The sequence below is a fragment of the Nycticebus coucang genome, chromosome 13, assembly GCF_027406575.1.
Source record: "Nycticebus coucang isolate mNycCou1 chromosome 13, mNycCou1.pri, whole genome shotgun sequence".
NCBI lineage: Eukaryota > Metazoa > Chordata > Mammalia > Primates > Lorisidae > Nycticebus > Nycticebus coucang.
Window position 1 is genome coordinate 73,099,482 of NC_069792.1, and position 21,326 is coordinate 73,120,807.

Here is a 21,326-nt window from a genome sequence, read left to right on the forward strand (position 1 = left end):
AGAAACTAGAGTTAAAAAATAGTATAACACAGCCCCAACAACAAAGATATTATATCATTGAGACCGACGCTTATGTGTTCAAAGTTAAAATATAGTGTTAAAAATTGATAAAATAATCCACAGGTTCAAAATGCACTGTTTTAAATTGGCTTAAAGAATAAGCAGATATTCCTTAGGGCAAAAGATGAAAGAAACTTCATGCAGAGGGCAAAATGTGGATAGTATGATACTTTAGAAAACTATTAATAGTTTAGCTAGATTTGACCAAAGACTGTGATCTAGCAGCATATTAAAAAACATAGATATGGAGAATAATCCAGATTTGTGCATGCCTAACTAATATTAGTCCAATTGTCTTATCTCGAAAATTTAGTTTACTCAGAAATGAAACATTCATGCCACCAGGTGAGCTACAATGATAATACTTGAAGTTCATAAACAAGTTTGAAATTCATTTCCTGATAAGAAATCAGAACATTTTATCATATAAGATTTGGGTGGTGTAAAGGCTAAGGTAATAAATCTCGAAGGGATAAAGAGTACTTAACAATAGTAAGGCTTGAAGTAAGTTAGTTAATGACAGTGACTGTGGTGAGGAAAGATAGAAATACTTTGGAGTAGATGTGTATTGCAGGCTTTTAGAAATGATTACCAGAATCACTTGCAAATTTAGGAACATAACTCCCTAGAGTTTATTTTATTTTTTTTTCATCAAAATAAAAGATAGAAAGTGCTTGCTTATAAAATAAGTTGATAAATTTCCTTTATTTCATCAAAGAAACAAGACAATTCCTGCCTTGATAAAATGATGTAAAAATGTGTTTCTCCTCTGTAAACAAAAATAGGACAATTTCTGAAACAAGTAATGCCCGTGATCATCTGAAATTAAAGTTTTTGTATCCAGCTTTCTTCTATCACTATTTTTCCATATCTATTGAGTGAATTTGCATAGAGATAGAAATTTAATTCTGTGTATTTTATCAAAATATTTTAGTATTTAACAGGGACTGCAGAAGTAAAATTTAAAACTATCATTGTGGATATTTGTATGTATTTTATTTCTTCAACTGATACAAGTTTTAATTTACCTGTGATCTAAATGGCACTGTTTTAGATGCTAGAAACACAGATGCAGAAATAAGCACACTTCAACTTTAATCTTTATGGAGCTCTTTTCTAGTGAAGAGGAATCAGGAAAAATATATAGTAAAAAATATATTGTGTTTGATAGCTATGGAAAGAATTAAAACAGCCAGACGCGGTGGCTCACCTAGCACTCTGGGAGGCCTAGGTAGGCGGATTGCCTGAGCTCAGTGGTTCCAGACCAATCTGAGCAAGAGCAGAGACTTGGTCTCTAAAGATAGCTAGGTGTTGTGGTGGGCCCTGTAGTCCTGGCTACTTGGGAGGCTGAGGCAAGAGGATCACTTGGGCCCAAGGTGTACTGTGAGCTGTGATGCCATGAGGGCAACAAAGTGAGAGTCTGTCTCAAAAAAAAAAAAAAAGAACAAGAAAGAAAGAAAAAGAAAACGTGGAAATAGAGAAGAATGTGCTAGAGTGGATTTGATTAGAGAGATAATAAACATGAGGGGCCTTGCTGAAAAGGTGACACTTGAGTACTGTTCTAATAGGGCAGTGATTTTCAACCTGTGGGCCACAGCACACTAGTGTGCCATGAGAGGATCATAGATGTGGCATAAAACGTTTTAGAGATCATTAATTAAATTATTTTCAAAAGACGTTTAAAGCAACTTTTTTTTTTTTTTTTTACTCTTTTGTTTTTTATCAACCTAATTTAAGTGTGTCTTGGAAGTTTAACTATAGGTTGAAGTGTGCCATGAGATAAAAAAGGGTTGAAAATCAACACTATAACAGAGGGATAGGCCTGAGACATGGTAATATGTCAGAACAGAAAGATCAAAAATTGGAATAAGCAGAAAGTGCAGCACCATGTCTGGTGAGTTTGAGGGACAGAAAGAACATTGTGTGGCAGAAACTATAAAAGCAGGAGGGAGCTTGGTAGGAGAGGAAATGAAAGATGATGGATTAGATTATGTAATGCCTGTAGGTAATTGTAAAGAAAAAAATGGTTTTATTTTGGATAAAATATAAAGACTTGTAAAATTGTGATAATCCACATGATCAGATTTTCATAAACTGTAGTGAGCAGGTGACAAGTTGGAAGGTCAGAACAGATATTCAGATGAGAGATGACTGTATTGTATTCAGGACCAATGAGGCTACATAAATTACGTTCCCTAGAGCTATTTTTTTTTAAAGTAGGTTGATTCTTTGGGTGATAAACAATATGAAATTATTTTAATAATACTATCCTATCATTTTCCTACAATGGTTCCAAGGTAAGATACCTTCATGATCTTATTATTCAACCATGGAGTGAATATGATTTGGAGATGGACACTGGCTTATGGAAAATGACGTAGTCTCACTGTGTAGCCTCATAAAGATCATAAGCTTAGCCACAACTCAGAGAATACCTTTGCTGGAAGGATGTGCACCTTCACAGCCGTATATGATGTGCATAGCTAAAGTTGCTATCAGAATTAGGGAGTTTTTTCCATTGGTCTCTTAAAATTATACTCATTAGATAAGGATGACCTAATTAATATTATCAGTTCAATTGTCTTATCTTGAAGATAATTTAGTTTACTCAGAAATGAAACATTCATGTCACCAGGTGAGCAATAATGATAATACTTCAAGTTCATAAACAAGTTTGAAATTCATTCTATTCTTAATCTCACGAACTGTGATAATCAACATGAGAGCTTTTCAGAAAATTTCAATAAACTCCATTTGACTATGCTTAATTAGAGATTAATGCTAATTTATTTTTCTCCCGTTTGTAGACTCAAGTTTTTTTGTAGATTCACTTTGTTCCAAAAGGCAATGTCTGTGGCTGTTCTCACTCTTGCTATTATTACTCCACCAAAATTTTCAGGTAGCTACGATGTTCACTTTCTGGTCATCACTCCCCTCAACACTGCCCTACAGAAATCTCTTTTAGAAAAATTATTATTAATATTATTTTTGATTAACAAATTATGATTATATATATATATTCATGGGTATAATTTGACATTTTAAAATATGTAAACAACGTGAAATAATTAAATCAAGCTAATGAACACATTCATCACCTTGCTTATCTCTCAATTTTTATACTGAGGAATCTGAAAATATTCCTACCTCCCAACAACATGTTCTAAGCTTTTTTTTGTTTTCTTTGCCCTTACTCTTTCCAAGAAGCCTGCACATTTTTCTGTGAGGCTGCCTTATTACTCTCTGCGGTTGTTTTAGCCTTTGATAAAATATATTTTATTTCAGAAATCATGCATTTATATTAAATTTAGACCTACTATTCCCATACTATTTTTTCTCTCTTACGGTAACACCAGACATTTTTAATCAAGTTAAATTCACTTTCTTATGAAAACTATTGGTGTTCCCTGTGTTTCACAGGCATCTTGTGTATATTCTGCACACCATATAAATATTATCAAAAGAAATTTTACTTTGAATTGAAGTGGTGCCCAAATTTTTAAAACCACCACCGTTTAAATGACATTTTATGACTCCTTATGCCGCATATCTCTGCAATTCATTCCACATCTGTTTATTTCTTTGTATGATTAACAAATACTTCCAAAGCTTCTAAATCATGCTTTTTTTTTTTTTTTTAATAACTGCACAGTAATAGAAAGAGTAGAAAGACTAGTGTAAGAAACTGCCATGTAGTCATGGCTTAGCTTCATAACATTGATATTTAGCCAATTTTGTTTTTACTCCCTTATTATTCTCCCTTATTCTTCTCTATATTTAGGAGCATAGTCTCTAGCACATCATTTTGTTCACATGTATTTCAGTATGTAGCTCTTAAAAGTAAAGATGTTTTTAAAAACCCAAAGATAACAAAATAATTACAACAAAAAAACCAATAATATCTTAATAATAGAGTTTAGATATTTGCACCCTCCACATTGCGTGTTGAAAGTTGATCCCCAGTCTTGTACATGGGACCTAGTAGGAGGTGTTTGGGTCATGGGGGAAGACCCCTCAAGAATGGCTCCATGCCCTCTCTTCAATCACCAATAACGAATGAGTTTTACCCATTAGTTCCAGGGAGAGCTGGTTATTTTAAAAGGCCTAGCTCTTCCTCCTCTCTCTCTAGCTCCCTCACTTGGAAGGCATGCCTGCTTCTCTTTTACCTTCCACCCCGAAGCCCTCCCTAGAAGCAGATGCTGGTGCTACAGTCTGCAGAAACTTAAGCCAAATAAATATTTTTTTTGTTACAAACTATCCTGCCTCAGTGTTCAAATGTTTTCAGTTGTCTTTTTAATTATAATGAGAGTTGACTTATCAGAGTAGATTCACAGTAATCATAGATTTTACCCAAAGCCAAATTTTGCTAAAAAGTCTGGTGATAGAAGTGAAAAGAGGTATGGGCATAGTATTTCAAACTCTTGGGTGGGGGGTAGTATATTGGAATCTAGCTCTCCAATTGTCCCTCCCCTTTAACACACACGTTTCAGTTTAATATTATAGAGCACTAACCATGTATGCAGTCAGCATAGGCAGAGAGAAGTTTAATTTGTGGCTTCTTAGAATTTGTATATGGGTTAGTTTCCCAGTGGTAAAGAAATTATATAGCTAGCTTCTAATTTCAAGTTTGTTATTCTCCATAAATTAAAAATATTATAAATATACTTTGCAGACCAGTTATATCCTGCTAAAAACAAGGAGTTACGGAGAAGGCCAACATCTCTTAAGGAGAAAACAAGAATTTAGTTAAATGCTTGCTATTAATTGTTTTTGTTGAATTCATAAATAATTTTAAAATATTTTAAAACAAAATTCCAATATTGCCATTTGTTAATTATTAAATCTTTTTAAATTTATTGATTTTATTTTTTCTGTTCTCTATTTTTCCCTGTAAGGAATATACGTATTTGTTGAAGGAAACAGGTTAGATGGCTTGAATGGCTCCCAAGTTTAGATATTTTTATTGCATTTCTAGGGTCATTTAACACGTTCCTCATTGTTTTTGTTTGTTTATTTTTCAGTTTTGGTTTGTTTACTTTATTTTTCAGTTTTTGTTTAGTGAAGCGTTTTTATTATATTGTTGTGTTGTGTTTTCTGTAAATTGACAGTTTTATCAAAGGACAAAAACCGTAGCTTCAGATTTTTGTTAGTTTGCAAGATAATTTCATATTTGTTTTTGTAAGTATTTTGTACTTCTATCAGATGCACATAATCTACAGACTCTAGGTAAGCAATCCAAGATAATTGTCCAGATACATTTGCTTATTAGGCATGTAAAATAGTGATTGTATAATATTTTTTCTTTGTTTTGCTTCTATTGCCCATTTTCAAAACAGTGACTATAATGTTGTGCATTTTACAAATATAATCACTGAGAATTTTATTTTATTTATTTGTCATTTTGTAATCTGTGTTATTGTAAACTCATGGATTTAAATTATTTGATAACTTTGTATCTACTGTTTATAGATCGTGTAGGACCTTACCTTACACATATTTTGTCATTATGACTCTGTACTGACCATTGACTGATGAGGGAAGTGAATCACTACTAGTGACTCTAGCTGGTAAGCTGCTGCCATTATCCAAGCACATAATGATGACTCAGGTTATGGTAGTAGCAAGAAAGTTACAGGAAAATACTCAAAATCTTTATATATTTGAATACAGAACTGACAGTGTTAACTGGGAGATTGAGTTAAAAATAGGAGGAAGTCAAATGACTCTACATGTTTGAAATGAGCAAACATCCAAAACGGGGCAGAGAATTAGAAGTTGATTTGGTGGGTCTGAGCCTTGGCAGCTGGAGCTCAGTTGTAGAAAAGTGGAAGTTTGGGGACTTTTATGAAATTTTTGAACTAGAAATATTGAATGGTTAGGTTTATAGAGTAGTCTTTGTTCTGGGAGGTTTTGTTTTGGGATTTAAATTTGAGAGGAGTAGTCAGATATAGGGCTATATAGCTTGACGATGCTGCCACAGCAGTGTGACTGTAACGAGGGAAGGTGGGCAAGGACTGGGTCCTGAGCGTTATAACACTGAGGAGAATCAAAGGAACACAATTCAGGAAGATGTAAAGGACTAGAAAAGAAGAAAACCAGATACACGTGGAGTCCTGCCATGAAAAGGAAGTATTTTAAAAGAAAATTATTGAGTTTTCTCAAATGATATGGACAGGTTCAATAAATGAAATTTAATGATGGACTATTTACTATGTTGTAGCTAGTAAAAAAGAATAGAGATAGCGTCTTTTTTTTTTTTTTTTTTTTTTGTAGAGACAGAGTCTCACTCTATGGCCCTCGGTAGAGTGCCGTGGCCACACGGCTCACAGCAATCTCCAGCTCCTGGGCTTAAGCAATTCTCTTGCCTCAGCCTCCCGAGCAGCTGGGACTATAGGCACCCGCCACAAAGCCCGGCTATTTTTTGGTTGCAGTTTGGTTGGGGCCGGGTTTGAACCCACCACCCTCGGCATATGGGGCCGACGCCTTACCGACTGAGCCACAGGCACCGCCCCAGATAGCGGCTATTTTGACAAGAAAAAGTCGTAGTGAGACAGTGGAGAAGAAAGCCTGAGTTTAACGCGTTAAAAAGAGAAGGCAGGGTGGTGCCTATAGCTCAAGGAGTAGAGCAATGGCCCTATACACCGGAGGTGGTGGGTTCAAACCTGGCCTCTGGCCAAAAACTGCAATAAATAAATAAATAAATGAGAGAGAGAGGAATTAAAAACATAAGTCCAGGCTTCTCTTCTCGTTTGCTTCTCATACGTCTGATCTCCATGCTTTCCTAACAGCGCAATTCACTTTGTGCTTAAGTGCCATTCCCACTCTCTGGGAAAATAAATAATCTTAAGTTTGAAAACTTTATTTAAAAGAACAGAACGGTATAACACTGAAGATAATTTAATGCTCCAGTAAGTAATTTTTCCTTATTTCTTTATCTTCAGTTTAAAAATGCGTCACTGGAGAATAACTTAAAAGGTCAAAATTTGCACATGTTTTGGCTCCCAGGTGATGTAGACTGAAAAGGCTTTAAATCATTCATGGTGAACATACTCAGAGAATTTCTGGAAAAAGATCAAGATGTGGCATTGGAAACTGATATATAGCTATGGCTTAAACCCAAGTCAAGGGGGTACTATGCCATGGGAAGAGTTGTATGTCAACAGTGCAGTAATTCAGTGTGCTATCATATCTTGACATAGTTTTTACATGCTTTTAATAATAATTTATAATAAAGGTTTTTATGTGCTAGAAGGTAGATATTATATCAAAAATATAAGTGCCTAATTATAAGTGTCTTATAAAATATGAAGCTGGTAGGCATAATTTTGTTAATATTATGGCTGAGTTTGCAACTTATTAAAATTACTTAATGACCCTTATGAATAAAAAATTATTATGGAAAAAGAAGTATGTGATTATATTATAAATTATACATAGGATGCCAAAAATGTATACAAATTTTAAGAAAGGAAAAAAAAACCTGCATTAAACTTGTAATACTCAAGCCACATTTGATTTCTGTAATTATGTTATCACACAACCAAATAGTTAAGACAGTACAATTCTTATCCTTCATCACAATTTTTTAATAATTAGTTCAGTGTTCAATGTGACTGGTATTCATCTTTTGTTATTATAATTTTAAAACAGTTCTTTTCTTAAAATGTGTATACATTTGCGGCACCCCATTTATGTTTGAGAAATATCATGTTATTTAAATTTTTATAATGCTCCTGAAATTATTATGAATTGCTTTAATTTTTTAAAAAAGCTTGAAGCATAAAATAGTATGAGAAAATGTCACTTCACCATTACCTTGTTACCCATCATTGTATACAGTGTAGTTTTTGTACCATGCCAATGTTCTAATAACATTATACTTTGAATTACCAAGATCAATGTTTGAAAATTTTCAATATTGAAAATGAAAGAGTTAACAATGAAACCTTGACCTTGAACGTATCCCCTTGCAAACATCTTTAGATTGAATTTGCTGAGAAACAAATACATCGTATATTGATCTGAGCAGTGATCTAGAAATGAATTTTCAAGGTAAACAGGGTATAATTGATGCTTAATTTCTCATTATAAATAAATCTCCTTATTATAAATAAAGGATGATGTTGTGTTGGACATGTTCAGGACTTCTAAGATGCTGAAGTTATATATGTTAGATATCTTGTTCTGAACATTTGCTAATATTTAAAAAATTGTGATGAAGGATAAGAATTGTACTGTCTGACTATTTGGTCTTTGTGATAACATAAATACAAGGCAAGAAAATGTGATAATTTTTCTGATTCTTACTATTCCTTGGTCAGATTTCAGTCTTATTATGCTGTAGTTAGCACCACACCATAATTTTTGTCTTAAAATCTGTTTTCTACAACTATTCATCATTTTGCATACTTATTGAACACTATTTAATAGCCTCTTAATTAATTGTATTTTATTAAAATTCTAATTGGTTGATAAATTGACAAATATAGGTTAGTCAGTTTTCATTTTACACTGATTGACACATGACAAATATTTTAGGGTTCATTTAAAACAAGACAGAGGCAATTTTTTTTATGGAGACAGTATGTTTAAGAACTATCAGAACTGTTTGGATTTGCTTTGCTCTAAATCCTTTGAAGAGGTATGGACTTTATTTTTCCTGCTTTCATCATAGAAATAGAGTGTTGTGCCTCTTACAATGATATCATTTGTTAGCCATTCTTAGATTTCAGAAATACTAATTTGGAAGTATCTGAAAATAGTACAAGTCCAAATACATTGCATTATTGCTTTTGGTCTGCATATTCCACGGGGATTGTAATACCCATTGAATAAAATGCAGCATCAGAAATAGATATCATTGCAATTTAACATTCCTGTTCATATATCTGGAGTCTAAAACTTTAAATTCTCATTTTCATCTTCTTAGGAATAGGAAATGTTCACCACATTGTACCAAGTGTCTAAAAGAATACGATAGAGAAAAGATTCAACAAATAACAATTGAATGAACTAATTAAATTTGAGCACGATATTCAAATCTCCTGACAAAGATTGAGACCCATCGTTTACTAAATGTCAAAACTACCATGCTAAATTTATCGGCTAGGATAGTGTTTATAAACTAGGACACAATGAACAGTGAAACAAATAAAGGTAGGAGTATATTCTTTAGGTCATTTATCTTCACCATATGCTGATAACAGAGCAAAGCAATGGCCTAATGTTTTACTGGATATACTAAAAACTCACAAATAGTCATCTGTAATAATTAAGGTATGTCTGTTCATTCCAAAAGTTAAAAATCTATACAGCTTTCAACAAGGAGTTCCTCCGGAGATTTTTGAGAACTTTCTTCTCTGCCCAGTTTTCTTTCTTTACTCTCCCATTTCAAAGATACATGTATGCTACAGATAGAGCTACACAGGCATTTCCACGGGACAGACACCCAGTAGTGAGACTGCTGGATTGAACGCTGTCAACACATGTATTTAGTTGAGGCGTCTGTACACCGTTTTCCATAGTGGCTGTACTAAGTTGCCATCCTATCACAGTGTGTAAGTGTGTCTTTCTCTCTGCTTCTAGGCCAGCATCTATTGTTCGTTGATTTTTTTTTTTTTTATATAATAGCCACTGTGACAGGGGTAAGGGAATATCTCATTTGCATGTCTCTGATGATTAGTGACATTAAGAGTTTTTTCATGTTTATTGGTAAAGTTGGGTAGTATGTCTAGTAAGGAAAGCAATCACTAAGCTAAGAACACTTAGATGAAATAGTAAACCATCATAAAATAATGGTTTTATTGTCATTCTATAGGCGAATGAATACTTAAAAACTGTCAATGCATATGATACTGTTAACAAAGAAAAATATGAGGAATCTTTTCACTTCTTGTTCAGAGAAGAAAAGCACTTAAGCTGCTTTGGGTTTTCAAGTCTCTCAACTTCATCGTCTCAACTCTGGAGAACGCTGGGCTATCCTTGGGCTTATCCTCCCTGCACTGCAGACTGGAAAATCTCTCCAGGTGGTAAGCTGGGGCATCCATAAGGGCGACATTGTTTGTTTGCAATCACAGAGGTGTAAAACTGTAGGCAGAAAGTTCAATTCTCACTGATGTCAGGGAAAAATGGAAGTTCTCTCCTATAAGGAACATAAGATATATATATATATATATATATTACATGATCATTTTTTTTGATAGAAATTGCATGAAATAGAATTTTACATTATATCTACGTGTGTAGGGAAGAGTTATACCAATATTTAAAGTATAATATGTGTTTTTAAATGCTCATATATGACAAAAGTTTAATAAAAGTTTTCAATAATTTCACAATAATTCTAACCTTACCGATAACAACTTGTGAAGCTGAAAGAAACTTTCCAAACTATTAAAAAATCTAAAACTAATAAACCTCCCCAAACAATCCTTTTGAACATGATTGATAGATGGAAGACTAAGTTTTCTTTCTATTTTTTAATATAAAACCCATATATGTATAAGATTATTATCATATTCAGAGATGACCAAAGATTATACTACCCAAAATATAGTCAAATATATGTGTAAAAGTATCAGAAAATTAATAAAACAATGTGTATTTTTTTCTGGAATTTATTATATTGGATGTTCATAGTTTTAACATATAATTTACTAGATTTACTACCTAATAACATTTATTTTTGTATGTAACTTTGAATATGCAGTTTTTCATTCCTTTTTCCTAAAGATTCCCACATAAATTGTATAAGCTTCAGGTTCCATAAAGCCAAGTTCCACCTATGTTTTAAGGACCTTAAAAATGTCCAGAATTATGTTTATATTTAGATTATTTTCCTATGTTTTATAGTAATAACAATGGTAGGAGTAATGTGGAAATGTACATAGAGGTGGTGGATAAGGAATTATTACTTATCAAGAAGAAACTATGAACTTCCTTCGGATTCAGCAACCCATGACCCTAAACGCCGAAGCTGTCATTCCTAATTGGCAAGTTCCATGGTAGAAGCTACCATATAGAATGAGAAGGTTCTGTGGTATATGAGAATGTGTGTGTGTAAATAATATCATGAATTTTTAATTCAGAATATAAAAAAATGCCTGAAAAACATGTAGAAAATTAAACATCAGTTTTTGTTGTAGGATTTGATTTTTTTTCATTTCTTATCATTTAGAGACTATTTGGCAAACTGAAAGTAATGCAACCACTGTTTTTTAGACTAAGTTTCAAAATGTGTCTTTATCATAAAAATATCAATTAGAAGTAAAAGGAATCTCTCAAAAAGCAGAAAATGGAAAACAAAACACTTGTGTTATAGAGTCAGACATGACTGTAAAATGAGATGCGTGTTCAAATGATGATGTTTGCAAAAAAATGGGGCTCGAGAGATGTCTTTTTTTTTTATAACAGTATACATGCCTTTTTCAAAGTACTAAAAGAAAAACAAAGGGACTTTTGACCATCAAGGACAAGCAAATTTAAAAGCAAAAGAAAAACTATGTCTTTGATGACTTTTGGTGTCCTCACTCATGTCTGTTTCAGTGGAATGAACCTGGGATATTCCAGCAAGCTGTCTCCATTTTGTAACTGGTGTCACATCAGAAATGCAGAACACAGGTAAAACGATAAGACAGCGAGGAATTGAATTTCACTTCTGCTTCGAAAGCAAACAAGAAGTCCAAATGTAATTGATCCCTAACCATTTCCTTTCTACATCAAGAAAAATACACAAAATAAAAAACAAACGTGTCTCTGTAAGCTCAGTTTCTTCCCCTCCGCTGTATTGGGTACTACCCTTAAAACTACAGTGTGTGCTCAGGGATGAGTCCTGGGCATAAAATATCAGAAGTGTGAAGGCTGCTGCTTTTTTAATGTGCATTTGTGAGTGTGTTTTATTGTACGTATGCTGCCTTTATTATAAACCCAGTATTCGTTAATGCATTTCCACTAACAAGATTAAGCACATGGAAAACTATTTATTAGAAATTCAATTAAATTTTAATTCTTTATTTTCAACACATTTTTGGGGGGGGGGTAAATGTGACATCATTCACGTGCATAGGAACGGGGCAAGGCATAAGCACTTTCAGGAGGACATAAGCCTCAATTTTCTCCCTGAATTATTCTTATAAAATGTTCAGGGTTCTGATGAATATATGGTATAAAACAAATCCCTCTAGCTCTTCTCATCTGCATTTGCTCATTTAACCACGTCACTATCTCTACTGGAACCCTCCCGGAGATGGGGCTTTAACAGATAACACTGTACTTAGCTTGAACTAGACAGTTATTTTAATCTTTCTAGGAGGAAAAGAGTCTATCTCTTTATAATGCTTAGCTTGCAACTATAAAGCAGTGTTTAGTTTGGTTAGAGGGAAAATAAGAGGTGAACAATGCCTATTACTTAGAAGAGAAACTCTGTTAAGCCCGGATTTAATGCTGTAACTCGCCCTTCTCAACCTTTTTGGCAGCAGAGATGTTTTGTAAAAGGCAATTTTTCTACAGACCAGGGGGAGAGGAAGCTGGTTTGTGGGTGATTCCAGCACAGCACATTTACTGTGCACTTTATTTCCATTATTATGACATTGTAATAATGATGCAGAATCAGTGGGAGCTCTGAGCTTGTTTTCCTTCAACTAGATGGTCCCACTTAGGGGTGATGGGAGCCAGAGACACTCGTGGTGTGTTGTTCCTGTCCAGTTTCTTCATAATCTTGTTTTGGTTTCTGTCACTGCAGAAAATCCTGCTTCACAAAGACAGGACATTGCAAATTGGAGCAGGCATTTCAGTGCTTTTGTGCCAAACCTTGACCTGAATCCAGAAAATATGGAGATTTGAAGTTGTCTAAAATACAATTTTAAGGCCACCATAAGTAGCAATACCAAGCAGTTGATCTTCTAGTACAGACAAAAGTTGATTCACCTGCTTTATTCACAAATCGGTCACAGACCTGTTCTTCCCAGTTTGGGGGTCTTTTATGATGGGGAAGTGATGCTCAAACTCTCCTGAAAGCTGAGACAGGTGATTGTGCACCAGCCGGGAGAAAAGAGGACGACCTGTCCGGTTTGAGCTCTAGCCTCTCCAAAAGTTTACAGCAAATGCGCCAAGCAGCAAGCAGAAGCCACCCTTCACCAATAGTAAAGCGCTTCTTAGCTTCAGCTGTGGCGGGGCCTGAAAGATGACGATGGCCCTACATGGCGGAGGAATGTAGAAACCTAACCTGTTGAGAGCTATGCTTCCCAGAGACAGGTGACGCGGTAGCTACCATGTGCCTTGTAGAGTAACCTGATCTTAAGTTCTTTCCCTAGCAACTGCTGAGCTTTTGGCCCCTAAAACGCCCATAGGTGGAATGCCTGGAAAGTCCGGGGTGTATACACCGGATGCATGGGTGGAGGATGTGGGAAGGATATATAATCAGAGAGCTTGCTGTGCAAAAACGGTTGCTGTGCCGGAAAAGAAAGAGAGCTGTAACACCCCAACAATAAAGCAGCTGCAACTTCTCCGTTGGTGTCCTCGTCTCTGCTGGTCAGCGGCCCTGCCACACCGACATTCAGCAACACAGTGAGCCACTAAGACTGATGCTCTTGGCACAGACACATTTGATGAAGTGGAGCCTCCAATAACTGCTTCTGCTCTGTGTGTTCACAGATATTTTTTCTTTTGAAAAACTCCAAAGACTTGTCTTTTAATGCAGGATGTTTGTTTGTTCTCCATGTGGTGAAGCAGTTTTGAAAGTTTCAAGGCTTCTTCATATAGCCAGTGACCGCAGATTGTACCATGTGCTGGAAAATATGACTCACCTGTTATAATGAAACTGCAAATTAAGCAGGACTCTGGATATTTTCTTTTAAATGCAGCTTCCATTTTGTTGGCAGTCTTAGCCTCTTCTGCTGTTTCATCTTTGGGTCTTTCCCCCTTTTCAAAGAAACTCTGTAACAACTTTAGTATTTTACTCATTTTTGCTAGATTAGCTTGTGGGCTTTACCGAAACTGACTGATCCAAGCGTGCAGTGCAGGAAAGAGGTGCAGGCGAAAGTGGTAAGTAAACTAATGGGTGTGCCATGCAGAGACTAAAATAAATGTCAGATTCTGACTTGAAGCTGGTCACCAAGTGCTGCTCTACAATTGAAATACCTTCACTTACCACTAGAAAGCCTGACACCAGATTCCGCTTTACAGTGGAAGTAAAATGCTCACTCGCCACTGTAAACAAAGCCTGCCGTCTGATGCAGCTTGATTGTCACTTGCCACGCACTGATAAGGTTTTGATGGAGTCTGCAAGCAGCTGATTTATTATGGTCTGTGGGCAGTCAAACCTCCCTGCTAAGGATAATATGTACTTCCAGCCACTCCCCAGATAATCCGTACTTGCAGCCACCCCTCAGATCTCCCCATTTGGGGTGAAAATGCTGCCAGCTGATAGCAAACAGCGGTCGTGAAATGGCTACATCTGTCTTTTCCTTTTTTTCTCTGTGAGGCTGGCTTGTCAGAGTCCTTGGAATGTGGCAGGAACTTGGGTTCCATACTCTTCCGATTTTCCCAGTTTTTTCAAATGCTGTAAAAACAAAACTCTTGACTAGTTAAGTCGCTGGTAGTTAACAAAGGGGCAGTGGTGTTGTGATCCTTCCCTTCAAGGGGCAATTTTATGTTGTGAGTTAGCTCCTTTTATTATTTTCTGTTTATGTTTTCTCTGTTTTATAGTTTATTAGCCAAGCTGTACTATCAATAAGTGATTCCCAGTTTATTATCCCCAGTCTTCGAACCGAAATTCCTAGTAGTAAATGTGTTCTGAGTGCAAATCATACCTTTTCATTTACTCATGAAAATATGAATATACCTATAGTAAAAACAAATCGTTGTTCATTGAAATTCAAATTATACTGAGCATGCTGTATCTAATCTGGCAACCACCCTTACAGGGTCAGTGTATGCACTTAATTACATCCCTGTTCCCCTCTTTGTATTTCTTCGTCAATGCTACATATTGTTTCATAGTGAAAGAACTCATTATTAACAAATGAAAAACATCAAAATGACAAAGTACACCATGTACAATCCATCAGTCATACATTTTTAATTTGTTTCTAATTTTTTTACCTCATAGAAAGTGCAAAATATATATTAACTTTGGTCAGTTGGAGATACACTATAAGAAGTTCTATGTGTAGCTCTATTTTCTCTGTTTTTTATTATTCTAATTATTAAATATTGAATGATATGATATAGCTAATAATATAATATATTATGTCTAGTTCCTTGCAGGCAAGAGAATCTGCAGCCTTGGGCCACATGTGGCCTTCTGAATCCTTGAGTAAGGCCTTTTGACTGAATCCAAGTTTAACAGAACAAATATTTTTAATAAACTTTTATTATTTTACTGGACAATCTTCCTCTTCTGTGTGATGGTGCAATAAATTTAGCTTATAATGTGATAATTTTATTCAGTTATTTCTAATTATTGACCTATTGTTATGAAATGTTAATAGGTACGAGTTTGCGCTAATATTTTAATGTTTATCTCTTTAAGACAATAGAATTATTAGAACAAGAGCTACTGATGACTTAATGTTTGTTTCATGTATTTTCAATTTAATCTTCAAGAAGATTGTAATTTGTGTACATTCTATTAGTCTTTCTGCATTTGTAATACATTTTACTCCACACTTAAGAAGACTACAGGTGTCCAGAACAAATAAAACACCCATTTGCCTCTTCATCTTTTCTACTCTGGTATAGTGCTCTATAATCTATAATTGTTCGTGTAAGAGTTTGGAATTAAAAACTTGCTCAACTTGCATCTTCACTACCAGACTAAGATGATTTCTTCTTACCACCCAATATGTGTACACATTTTTATAACTAACAAAGGATGAGTAGAGAAGTAGGATGTTAGATCTCCCAGTCTGAGTAACTCTTTGTCTCACTTTGTTGAATTTTAGATCACACTATCTCAGCCATTAGAGATATAAAATCCTTTGACATTTTCACTCTAATAAGTGTTCACACTGCTGAAATTAGAAACTTTCACTATTAGATATTCTTAGGGACTTGAGAGTTGTCCCTAATAAAATGAGATTCTGATTTCTTCCTTTCCTCATCTAACAACTATATTTAATAACATTTAAAATGTAGCTATTATTTTACTAAAAACAGCTGTCTAATTGGTATTTAACATTTAAAAATATATAATTTTAAAAATCAAAAGAATTGTTTTTGACCTATATTTTGCATATAAATATATTTAGCAACTCACTAGTCGTCTGTAAAAGGTAGACTATATTGCAGCATAAACTATTATGTAAGAATAGATGTCCTATTTTAGTCAAACCTTAAAACATTAAGAAAATATAAGAAAATATTATTTTTCAGCTATTTAGTATTTTATACATTTCATTTCATCTGTTAAATAAGCAATTTAAAAAATAGATTGCATTTTTTTACTCAATTGTTTTTTGTATATACATGTACAATAGAAATGCCCCACCTACTGTGGTTTCTTCTATCAGCAATTTCTAATTTGAGGGAGTTACAAACAACCAGTGTAAAGCAATTGGAGCCCTGGCTTCTATGCAATACATAGAACATTTTTTAAAAGATACCTTAGAAATGAGATAGAAATACTTGTTTCACCTCAAAAAGCACAAATTACCAGCTGGTTGTATATGAAGAAATCAGATACCCAAGTCTCTTCTCTCATCTCACACAGCAAAGAAACTTTATCTTTCCAACTCAAATCAGTTATCAATTACTTCTCTAGCTGTACCCTGCAGGGTACAATTTCCTTTCTTTATTTCCACATTATCTATATTCATGATGGTAAAAATAGCATTACATTTCACTGTAACTATTAACTCAGAGAGCTTACTATGCTACTAATTTCCAAATTCCTTAGACGAAGGCAAGCTGTTCTGTTACAAAAAGCTGAAGCAATTCCAAGAACATATTACATGGATGCTTCTTAAATGAATTAATAATGATAACAATGCCATTAGCAGAATGACTATGTTAATAGTTTTTGCCTTTAGTCTCTAATGGAGAGAAAACTGCAAAGAAATAAAATAGAATTGAATGGGTGAAAACCAGGTTTTTATAGTGTGGATCTGAAAACCCAGATTATAAATCTCTTAAGCAAGAACATATTTTATTGCTTGAGGAAGAGAAGAAAAGCAAGTCTACTGCCAGTTAATTATATTAATCTTCTTACTCCTGTGATTAATTCTTAGTTACATTTTTAATAAGAATAGAATTAACATAAGCTACAGAGATTTATGGAAGCCTAACATCCTAGAAGATAAACAATAATATTACCAATGAATAAGATGAATCACTCAGAAAAGAGATAGTAAATTTTTACAATTTGAATTATTTGAAAAGTTAAAAGAAGACAACGAAACCTCTAAACACTGTATTCTTAGGCAGAAGTAACACTTAGAACAATAAAATTAAAAAAAATGAAATCAAAATAACATATGTCATAGAAATATTAAAAGAAAAAGTCCACAATAAAAAGTTCACTTGTAGTAATGGCAGACTAGGTAACTGTTCAATTTCTGGCTCAGAACAACAAAAATCTGGGTGAAAAGAAAATATATGTGAAGGCCTCAAAGAGTAAACACTATAGTACAAGATTATTGAACCAAAACCAAGGACAAAAAAAGAATAAGAGTTTTGAGTACAAACTTGGAGGCTTCTTTTGCATGAAAGGTCTCAACTACTCAGAAATAAAAGACTAAATGATGGAAAACCATTGTTATAGCCTTATGAAACTAAAGGACACAATAATGGAGTCAAAGCCTGGAGTCAACTCCTACACTTTGCCTAGGAGCCCATAGGGGCTGTCCATCAAGAGTAACACAGACTGGGCATGGTGGCTCACACCTGTAATTCTGGGCCTCTGAGAGCCGTAGGCAGAAAGATCACTTAAGCTCAGAAGTTCAAGACCAGCCTGAGCAAAAGTGAGACCACATCTCTATTTAAAAACAAAAATAAACAAACAAAATGATGGCGGAAGATGAGGAGGGAGGATGATTAGAGGGCTGTCACCTATTATGCACAATGTGAGGGTATTTGGCATGCCCCCTGGGTGAAAGGCTCAACTACAACTTGAATTTTACCTGAGAACTGAAAAAACAAACAAACAAAATATTATCAAGGGGAAATGGTATGTATACTTCTATAGTCCCAGCTACTCAGGAGGCTGAGGCAGGAGAATCACTTGAGCCCGAGAATTTGAGATTTTAGTGAGGTATGATGGTGCCATTGCACTCTGGTTTCTGAATAAATAAGTAAATAAATAAATAGATAAGAAAAAGAAAATCTAGTAGCAGAGTAACTCTATACGTGAACAGACTGAATAGGTGCTAGAAGACGTCTCTGTAGACAGAGATTAGATTAAGGTGCTCCTACATTGATAGTGTTGCATAGCCACATGCCAGAAGGAACAAATCTTCCTTGAAGTAATATGCCATCACCTTGACTCATGAATCAGTTGACTGATTTTTAAAATAGAAGATATTGATCAAAAACTAGCAGAAGCATAAAGCAATGAAATGCATAGTTGCATGGTGAACTGTAAATATTCTAACTATGAAAATAATATTTTTATGAATCAACAATATAAAAAGTTGACTTGTTACAGAGAAAACAACACTGTTAATAGTGATTTGACTGGATGGTGCCTGTGGCTCAAAGGAGTAGAGCACTGGCCTCATATACCGGAGGTGGTGGGTTCAAACCTGGCCCTGGCCAAAAAAAAAAAAAAAATTGCCAAAAAAAAAAAAGATACAACTAGTTTAAAACCTCAGCTTGATTTAATCACCAAACACTGTATAAATACATTAAAACATCACATTGTATTTTATGAATGTAATACAAGTATTATCTATTATTTAAAAATAATATAATTTTTAAAACTTGACTTACATTCTAAAGCAAAACATACAATGTACAAAATTATAAATTTATTAGCTATCTTACTAATAATCAGACACAACTAGAGAAAAAATAAGTTAACTGAAGGAGGATTAGAATGACTTCTCTGTAATAAAGCAGGAAGTAAAAAGACTAGAACAAACAAAATTCTGCTTGAGAGAAACGGATAAAAACTTGAGATGACTTAACATATCAGAAACTGAATTCCAGAAGTAAAAAAGAGAGCATTTGGGGCATAATTATATTTAATATTTGACTTGGAATAAGAATTTAATCAAACACTTATGAAAGATATCCAGACAAAATTTTAAGATAGCCAATAACACACACACAAAAGCAAATATAGATCCATTAAACATGTTTAGCGATAATAGTGAATGTGCAAAATGCAAAGATGATGAGAATTCTTAAAAACAATAAAAAAAGACCTTCATAATATAAAATAAGCTCTTTTTAACAGAAATGAACACAGTAAAATGACAATAAATTTGCACTTTTAGCATATATGAACATTTATAAAAATCTCAATCTAGTGTACCACAAAGCAACTGTGAAGACATTTCTAAAATGGAAACCATGCAAACTACGTCCTTGAACCAATACAATAAGCTGCAAGTGAATCAGAAACTTGAAGTTGAAAATTTACCCAAAAGTTTAAAATTAAATTGAAACAGAACTAGAACATTTTAACACAAATGATGTTAAAATATCTCAATAATAAAAACTTTAAAGTTATAGTTTCCATTTTAAGAAATTTAGTAAAGAAAATAAAATCAGAGTAGAAGGAAAAGGTAAAAAAGAAAATAACATAATTCAACAGCCAACAGAGCAGGAGTTGTGAATAAGCAATAAAGATAAAAGAGGAATTCATCCTTTCAGTAATCACAGAAAAGCAAATCAATTAACGAGCCACATGGTAAAGAAAAAACATGATAATATTAAGTTCTAACAAGAATGTGGAAAAATAAGAGAATGAACAAATCAATTTTTCTGTGTGTAAAGATGGAAAATTATACAGTGATGAAACAATAAATTATAGCTACTCATAATATCATGGATAACTCTCATAAACATAGCACTGAGCAGAAGAATTAGGCAAATTTCTTCTGTATGATTTTATTTATATAATGTACTAGGAAAAGTAATGGAGTTAGAATGCAGTTAGAATCATAAATACTTTTTTGGAGAAGGGAGGAGCGTGTGATTTGAAAGGTGCAAATAATGAACTTCCTGGTGGTGGCAATGTGATATGTAATTTCTGCTGGGTACATTAAAAGAATTCATTAAGCTGTACCTTTTTTCTCTGTAGAATTTTTTACATATGTCTTTTTCACATTAAAAACTAAAAAAAAATTAGGGAAATATTCAATATTTGAATTAATTTGAATTAGGGTAAAAAAGTAAATGGAATTAGGGCGGCACCTGTGGCTCAGTTGGTAAGGCGCCGACCCCATATACTGAGGGTGGCGGGTTCAAACCCGGCCCGGGCTGAACTGCAACCAAAAAATAGCCGGGCACTGTGGCGGGTGCCTGTAGTCCCAGCTACTTAGGAGACTGAGGCCGGAGAATCGCTTAAGCCCAGGAGTTGGAGGTTGCTGTGAGCTGTGTGAGGCCATGGCACTCTACCGAGGGCCATAAAATGAGACTCTGTCTCTACAAAAAAAAAAAAAAAAAAAGTAAATGGAATTAGGAAATAAAATTTTAGGTATATAAAGAAAAAATTAAAAATACAATTGAGTTTTAGAGTAAAAGATCATAGTAAAAGAAAGGAGCGATGAAATAAAGATTGTTTGCTCAGATTGAAAAAAAGTTGTCTCTAGTCATTGTAAACCAGATAATTAAGTTCACAACTTGCCAGTGTGGGCTTACTTGGCAGCACAGTACACAACTCAATAAGGTTTCATAACCTTGGTACATCAGTGTCTCACAGCTGCATTTGTGTTGATGTGTGGTGGGGTGCCTGGCAGAGTGGCGTTCATTATTTTTGCATGTTTTTGCATGCTATGACAAGTACATTGGAGCTTGAATTAGAGCAAGGCCAAACATTAAATTTCTTGTTAAAATTGCCAGAAGGGGATGTAAAATAAGGGACATGGTAATCCAAATTTATGGGGAAAGCAGCAGTGTCAAAATGGATTAAATATCTTTTCTAGGGGGAAAGAAAGCATCACTGGTGCGGGAAGGTCAGGGCAGCTAGTACAAGAACTGATGAAAATGTTAAAAAATTCACTGAATCATGTGTCAAAAATATTAGTTGACTGTGAGAAGCATAGCAGACAAAGTAAATATCAATAGAGAAGTTAAGAAAATCTTAACCAAAAATCTTGGCATGA